An 8,359-nucleotide genomic window follows, 5' to 3' on the forward strand; every position below is an offset into this window, starting at 1 on the left:
GATCTCCAAGGTCAATAACATGTAATTTACCATGCTGTGATTTTGCATAATTTGATTTTCAAGATCTTGACCCAAAAAAATAGGATTAATATCATGAAAAATCTTAAAACCATACGTATGTGACAAATTTAAACTAAACTTTTTTTTTTACTATAGAAAACCTCACAATTAATACACATGTGACAATTTTACACTATATTAATTTCTTTTTAAATTTATAGTCAAATTACCAAATTAGACAAGACATGGCAGTTAACAAGTTAGCGATTTAGGGTTTTACCCTATGTTTGTCATATATACAATATTTTGTACTTTTTACAGTATTGATACAATTTAGTAAATATTAACGGATGGTAAATTTGTCATAGATGCATTGAATAAGAGTTTTTTATGCTAAAAAAATTAGTTTAATAGTCAAAAATTATATTGGGGCTTTTTATGGTATTAATAAAGAAAAATTTAATTTTTAGAGATTCCAATCACACATAACACGATGGAATGAAATTACAAATTTTCTAATATGGTAACAAGTGTCTAGTTTATTTTTGAATAAAGTCATTCTGGAAAAAAATTGCAATACCCATAGTTTAACTGTTTTGGAGTGACTTGATTTTTTTATTCTAGCTTTTCTCGGTCAAAGATATTTTCAAAATTTAGAAAATCCAAAATCAAGGTGCAAAATCGTATGCGATTTTTAAATGCAAATGTTATTTGAGACAATGTTTATTTCATGATCTTATTTGTTAAAATCAAGGATACTTTAGACTGATCGTGTCCTAATTTGACAGAAAGTCCATTTGGCCCTTTTTGAGACGAGCGCTTCCACCCTCCCGCTCACTCATCAATTCCAGAGAGAGACGAGACTGCTCTCTTGCCCTTTCCTCATCTCTTTGGATTCGGTAATGGCGACGTCCTTGATGGCAAGGCCAGTTCCGGCTACCCGATCGCGCCCGCCAGCAGCGGCATTCGAGACGGCGACAGGCGTGGAGGCCGTGTCGAGCTTCGACCGCATGGGCCTGAGCGACGATGTTCTCCGTGGATCTACGGCCACAGGTTCGACAAGCCCTCGGCGATTCAACAGCGAGTGGTGGTTCCGATTCTCCGAGGCCGAGACGTGATCGCTCAGGCGCAGTCCGGCACGGGCAAGACCTCCACGTTTGCCCTCGCGTCTTGCCAAATCGTGGACACCTCCAGAAGAGAGTACGCGATCCTCTTCTTGAGCGAAGACCCTTCTGTAACTATCGGTTTCTACTGAAATTTGATTGAGGCATGTTATGCGTTTGCTTTGGAGGGTCAGATGAGTCACTAACATTATAGAGCTCAAACTATGACACCACAGATTAATAATAATACAAAAAAAAAAAATTATGGCAAACCTTCTCTCTCTCTCTCTCTCTCTCTCTCTCTCTCTCTCTCTCTCTCTCTCTCTCTCTCTCTCTCTCTCGAGAATTTCTAGACAATCGCTCTGAAAAGAATTTTTGAGATGTTTGAGATGTTCTGATGTTGAGGCAGAGGGATGCTGGCTTTTTAGTTTTACCATCACCGCTCGAATGGCCCTGAAAGAATTCAAGCCTTAGTCTAAGGAATTTGTTCTTGAACTTTGTTTTGAGAAGCTTTCTATGGAATTAAGCATAGCCTGAGTTTATGCACTTCTTCAGGTGACATTATATATATCTTCAATTTGTTTATGAACTCAGGAATGCTTAAGTGAGTCCTCGTAACTGAGTATTTTAGGCACTTGCAAGGCATGAAAGGTTTTCTTCATTATCAAGGAAAACGAGTAGTTTTATTCTTACATTTTTTTTATCTATATAACAGGAGCATTAGTATAATTGAAACTGCAATGTGGGTTTGCTTATTTTTATTGCAAATATCCTGGATGCACTCGTCAACAAGCTCCTATTATTAAGTATCCGTGACTTTGTTGCTTGTATTTTGTTGATTTTTCAAGCTACCCTCGTTTATTTGGCTCTCTGAAAGTTGCAATTTGAATTTGGTTGCTGCCTTGTGGCCATCGATTTTATCTTAGCTAATTTGCTTCCTTCACGTTCTGTTCGAGAGTGCAAGGGCTGATTTTGTCACCTACGAGGGATTTGGCAAGTCCGTTATTACAGGAACGTGCTAGCCCACGCATGCGTTGGAGGCAAGAACACGGAGATTGGAGCACGGAGTTCATGTTGTGTCTGGAAATCCGGGCAGGGTGCTTGACATGATAAAGAGGAGAACTCTTCGCACCAAAGCCATCAAACTCCTAGTCCTTGTGAGTGCACTGCATCACCTCCTTCGACTCCGGATCCTGCTAGGTTTCCTTCTGCTTTCTGCAAAACGAGTTCTCTCTATTTACTTACCTATATTTTGGCCAGGACGAAGCTGATGAGTTGCTGAGCTGAGGATTTAAGGATCAAATCTACGATGTTTACAGATTCCTTCCTCCGGAGATTCAGGTTGCCTGTCCTTCATGTTGAATCAATGTTGAATCAATGTAGTGGTAGTAAAGATGACTTCTTTTACGCAATAACCCCAGTAATGGTCCCTAGTATTCTCACCCCTTGGCCTAATTCCATTGCGTTATCCTAATAAAAACCGAATGCCACTACTTCTTTTTAAGTCCAATCTAAGAAAGGGTGGGATCAATTTCAGCTTTCTCTTTCATGATTGGCCATGGAATGCTCCACTTTTCGATCATCATCAATCTAGATAGTCATCCCTTCTCCACCTCAGCTGATTCATAGAATTTCCAAAAAGGTCTTTCTGCTTTAGTCAACATGCTGCGAGATGGAGCGTCTTAAGTTTTATGGGATTCAAAATTTGACAGGAGATCTGGAATTTTCTTTCCTCCTTTCTGCTCCTTAATTTCTACATGATTTGGACATTAGAGCATGTACGAGGTGAATAAAACGGTCGTCTTTTGGCTTCACACTTCTACTATGAATAGGACGCTTTTTTCATCGTCTTGTCTGATGAGTAGCGGATTTTTTGCCACGACGAGACATGCTTCTCTCCACATAAAGCGCACTTTGTAATTTTCAGCACATTGCTATGATTTGCTTCGTTCTAAATTAAATCAGCTTTTAGGGAGTCGCTCTTACACGTTCGTGTACGCAACTGGCTAAGGCAGGAGTGGCATTCTCTGCTGGTTGTCTTTGTTTCAGCGACCCTCCCCACTGAGATATTAGAGATGACAGGAAGATTCATGACTGATCCCGTAAGGATTGTTGTGAAGCGCGATGAGTTGATGCTGGAGGTGAGCTACATTGGGTTAGTTGCATTTGATGGTGGCTAGGGATCATGAGATTCTTCCGACGCCATCCTTCCTTTTCTTGGTATGGTTGCAGCGGGTCGACCAGTAGATGGTGCCAGTAAAAAGAGAAGACTGGAAATTTGACACTCTGTGCGATCTATACGACAACTGCCCCATAAGCCAAGGAGTTGTATTCTGCAACACAAAGCGGAAGGTACGACCCCAACTACGTTGGCTTCCACACTTTGAGGTGGAACATAAACATCTCGATGACTTAGAGATTGTGAAGACCTCTACTGCTCTATTTCTCTTTGATCTATATTTTGTGCTGTGGCTCTTCATGTCTTCCTTATATTTGTCAAGCAGGTGGAGTGGCTTGCTGAAAAGATGCGTGATTCTAACTTCACTGTGTCTTTCATGCACGAGGAAATGCCTCAAAAGGAGAGAGATGCTGTAATGGCTGGATTTCGATCTGGGGCGACTCGGTTGATGATCACCACCGATGTGTGGGCTCGAGGGATTGATGTTGAGCAGGTTAGTCCTGAAAATTAACATCGCAATAATGCAAATGATGACATTCTACCGTTTTTGTCTGCCGTGTGCATCGACTCATTCGTAGGTCGGATGCTTGCTTTTACGGAAGGCCGATTTCTTATTTCCCTGTTACACCACGACCATTAAGTTGTGCAAGTGGACAACTGAATCATTCTCAATACACTCTGTAGGTTTGTCTCGTTGTCAACTATGATCTTCCTAACAGCAGAGAGCTGTACGTCCATCGGGCCGGTCGAGGAGGCCATTTTGGGCGGAAGGTAACTATTATGAACCTTGAAGTGGAGGCAACGGCAATCCTATTTTCAGTTTTTTGTTCTTGCCGTGGGTATAACGACAGATCTCATCGACTTTGCAATTTACGAATGCCAATCCGTGTCTGCTTTTGCAGGGTGTTGTGGTTAATTTTGTCAAAGACAAAGAGATCCAGATTCTTAGAGACATAGAGCAGTATTGTGGCACCAACATATGCGAATGTCCGGAGGACCCTGCCGATATAATATGACAAGATAACAGTGGGTACACTTAGAAAGGCCGCGAGAGGTCCGGTTATTAGTCTATAGCTTTTACTCCAGACCCATATATTATCGCATTGTTTGATCTTTTCAAAACTTGGAAGCAATTGGGTTGTGATTGGAATGTTTAAATCGAGGGTTTTATGTTATTCTTTCGAGTTCCGATCTTTGAACACGGGCTCCTACACACATTTTGTCCACCTTCGCATTGATATTTTAGTTCCCTTAAGATGAAGTGGTGCTCGACGATCTCCCAAAAAACCAGATATCATCAATTTCCTCACCCTTTCCCAAATAAATAAGTCCAAGGCGTTGACTTCTGGGTGTTCACTAATCTTCAATTTTCACCAAGGCGTCTAAAATTCTTTGCTGAACTCGCACAAAAAGTATCACGTCTTTCACGCCTACTTAACATGAAGACCTTACGCTCCAAAGTTCCATCCAAAGTTGGAGTTTCTGGTTAACAAAAATATTCTTCTTGGTGCTTTTTGATCTCCGTTTTTCCCCCAAGGTATCATCGGGACTTCTGCTCTTGCTAAGCCGGCGCCAAGTCTATCATCTTTAAGCTACTTAGCAGAAAACCCTTGAGATTCTAAAAGTTTTTAGCGAAAGTTGGATATGAACAAATGTCTTTGACCCACTCAACATCGTGAATGTCATGAGAGATTTGCGTTGCCCAGTCAAACCGTGATGAGCTTTCTCACTTTATGCCCTTGTCTAAGCCCATATGTTGGGCCCTTAATTGGGTTTAATACCCTTACGTGATTTGGAGATACAAACACTTGTGCGCTTTCTTTACTTAAGCCCATCACCGTAGAATTTTCTTAATTTTTAAGTTGAAATCTGAGATAGGAAAAGAGTTAACCTTGTGTTGGGGGATAAGTACAACAAGAGCTCACTGGAGTGTTACTAGTTTCTTCTTGCTCACTTTAAGTGCAACAATTTTGAAAAATCGATTACTTAAGTGCCATCAGCGATTTGTTTTGTTGGAAAATTCAGCATGGACGCCGGTCGTCATATGTGACATTACTGTCATGACGTTACCTCGAGTGCACCACCTATGGTTAAACTAATGATTTATTGAATCTAGACTTAACTCAAGCTCTCTCAAACCTTTATCAATTTGCGACTTAGAGTTCAAGTTATTAACATGCAAATGATTTTATTTTATTTTATATAGAAGTTGCCACTAATCAATTTATGATTGGTTAATTTGATACTGAAGTAAAGTATTGTGAGAAATACCTTACTACTACAAACTAAAGTATATTTAGGAATTTGATTACACTTGATTACTCTAATACTCTTTCGATACGTTTTATCATATATTTTTAAAAATGTTTTATAGCAGTCTGAGTTGATTTTAACTCTATCATTTAACATGTAAGGTAATCATGTGGGTGCACAACTATTATTAAACACTTAAAAAAAACATGGCAACCAATAAATTACAAATGTAGGGAGTAAATACTTACCTTGATGTAACGCAAGCATTTGCAACAAATACTAATTAGAAACACATGGTCAACTTAAATATGACTTCTACTTATCTTCCACTTCAATCTTAAGTCACTAATTACTTGTAACTTGTAGACATCAAAGTATTTATAGGTTTAAAGTCAGCCATGTTGAACTTTTTCAACGCTTTCAACATAATTTTTCTGATTTGGTCACAACTTCCCATTCTCACGCTCCCATTTTATCTCCATACCCAAGATGAAGTTTGTTGGACCTAAATCTTTTCTCTCAAATTGTTTTGTCAACAATCTTTTCACATTGGTAATCTTTCTTGAACTATTTCCAACTAACAGCACATCATCAACATATAAGGTTAAAATAACAAAATCATTCTCTAACTTGATCTTCATGGACACAATAGTCAACATCACAATGAACAAAGCCAGCTTTGAGACATATGACTTGATCTTCTAGTACAATATTCTTGGAGATTGTTTTAGGCCATATAAAGAATTATCCAGTTCACAAACAAAATCTTCTTTTCTTTAGACCACAAACCCTTCATGTTGCTTCAGGTAAATATCCTTCTCAAAGTCACCATGGAGAAATCTTGTCTTCACATCGAATTGATCTACCTTTAAATTGTATGCAACCACTGCAGATAAGAGATAAGACAAGTCTTATGGAATTCAATTTAGTAATAGGAGAAATGATTTTCCAAAACCCATACCATTCTACAGTCACCTGAACTGAGGTTGTCTAGGACCCATATCATTCTATGATCGCCTAAACGGGGATCTGTTTTCTAGGACCCGTACCATTCTACGATCGCCCGAACTGAGGTTGTCTAGGACCCGTACTATTTCATGGTCGTCTAAATGGGGATTTATTTTTCAGGACCCGTACCATTCTACGGTCGCATAAACTGAGGTTGTCTAGGACCAGTACCATTTTACGATCGCCTGAACTAAGGTTGTCTAAGACCCATACCATTCTACGGTCGTATAAACGGAGATTTATTTTCTAGAACCCGTATCATTCTATGGTCGCCTGAATGCTGTCTAGGATCCATACCATTCTATGGTCACCTTGACGAAAAAAATGATTTTCCAGTATCCGTACCATTCTACGGTCGCTTGAACTAAGGTTGTCCAGGACTCGTACCATTCTACAGTTGCCAAAGTGAGATTAATTTTTCAGGACCCGTACCATTCTATGGTCACCTGAATAGGTGTCATCTAGGACCCGTACCATTTTACGATCGCCTAAAATGGGATTCATTTTTAGGACCCGTACCATTCTACAGTCGCCTAAATAGGTGTCGTCTAGGACCCGTACCATTCTACGGTCACTTAAACTGAGATTCATTTCAAGGACCCATACCATTCTACGATCGCCTAAATAAGTGTTGTTTAGGACTCGTACCATTTTACGGTTGCCTGAACAGGTGTCGTCTAGGACCCGTACCATTCTATGGTCGCCTAATGAATCCAGGAAAATTCTTTGGGGGGAAACTCCATCGAGTGCCGGTGCTTGAAAATGAATACCTATACAATGACAAGTATTTAATATATAAATAGAGATATACTTACCTGGTGACATCTCTGTTTCTTGTGGATGAGTTTCCTGCAAAACACAATTGTAGGAAAAGCAATATGCATTCACAGACATGCATTAATTCAAATGAGGTTCATGTATGATAATTTCTATTAATCTTGCATCACTTAATTTCCATTGTGAGATATCTCAAAAGAATATTTCAGTTTGAACACATGAGTGTCATGGATGTGTCAAATGAAGGATCTTTCGATCTAAAAGGACTTTGCACTCATCCTCATTAAAAAGGGTCGTTTCATCCTGACCTTTGATGCAGTATTTTGACAACCACAAGGTTTTGTGCAATCTCGCAAGTGGTACGACCTTACCAATCTGAGAGGTCTTTAACAAGGACCGTAATCTAGGCCTAGTCAACGGCTTAACAAAAGGGACTCTTGGAGTCAAGGCTTTTGAAAGAATGAGTGATATTTAGTAATCATCTCTAGGTTTACAAGTCAAGAACCCTACAAAATGAGAAAGGAATAATTTTGCTCGCACTTCTTCGAGCGATGCTTAAAACATCTGAACTCTTAGGTTAATTCAAGTGCCATAATCATAAGAGACTTTACAAAGGACGTAACATAGGCTTGGTTCACAGGTTGAGAAATGAAATGATCATTAGGTTCAAAAAGTGTTTAAGGGAGGGTCAAAGTTGGTGATCATCTTGACATTTCCACCACTTTCCTTCTTCACTATTGAAGATTTTTTTTATCACAACTCCAGTGATTGCAACAGCATTTGAGAGTTTTTTTTTTTGTACCACCTTGTTGGAGATACGGCTCAAGTGTTTGATTTTTCTTTTTGGGTATTGACCTTGCTTTTACTAGGCACACTGCTTTTTCATGCCCTTATTTTGCACTTCCTCTCTTTGGACTTACACAGTCTTCTTTTATGAGCATTTTAGACCATGCTACTTGAATGATTGTCTTTCATCTTGTCCTAGTGTGGGGGATGATTACCAACTAAGTTTGATATGAAATGAATTTATAGGCTCAAG

At 39.4% G+C, this 8,359-nt stretch overlaps 1 pseudogene; it reads left to right on the plus strand.

The window, feature by feature from the left end:
- The first annotated feature begins 819 nt into the window (after positions 1 to 819).
- On the plus strand, positions 820 to 4,440 carry LOC104446212 (annotated as a pseudogene).
- The last annotated feature ends 3,919 nt before the right edge of the window (positions 4,441 to 8,359 follow it).

Source organism: Eucalyptus grandis, chromosome 5, assembly GCF_016545825.1.
Source record: "Eucalyptus grandis isolate ANBG69807.140 chromosome 5, ASM1654582v1, whole genome shotgun sequence".
NCBI lineage: Eukaryota > Viridiplantae > Streptophyta > Magnoliopsida > Myrtales > Myrtaceae > Eucalyptus > Eucalyptus grandis.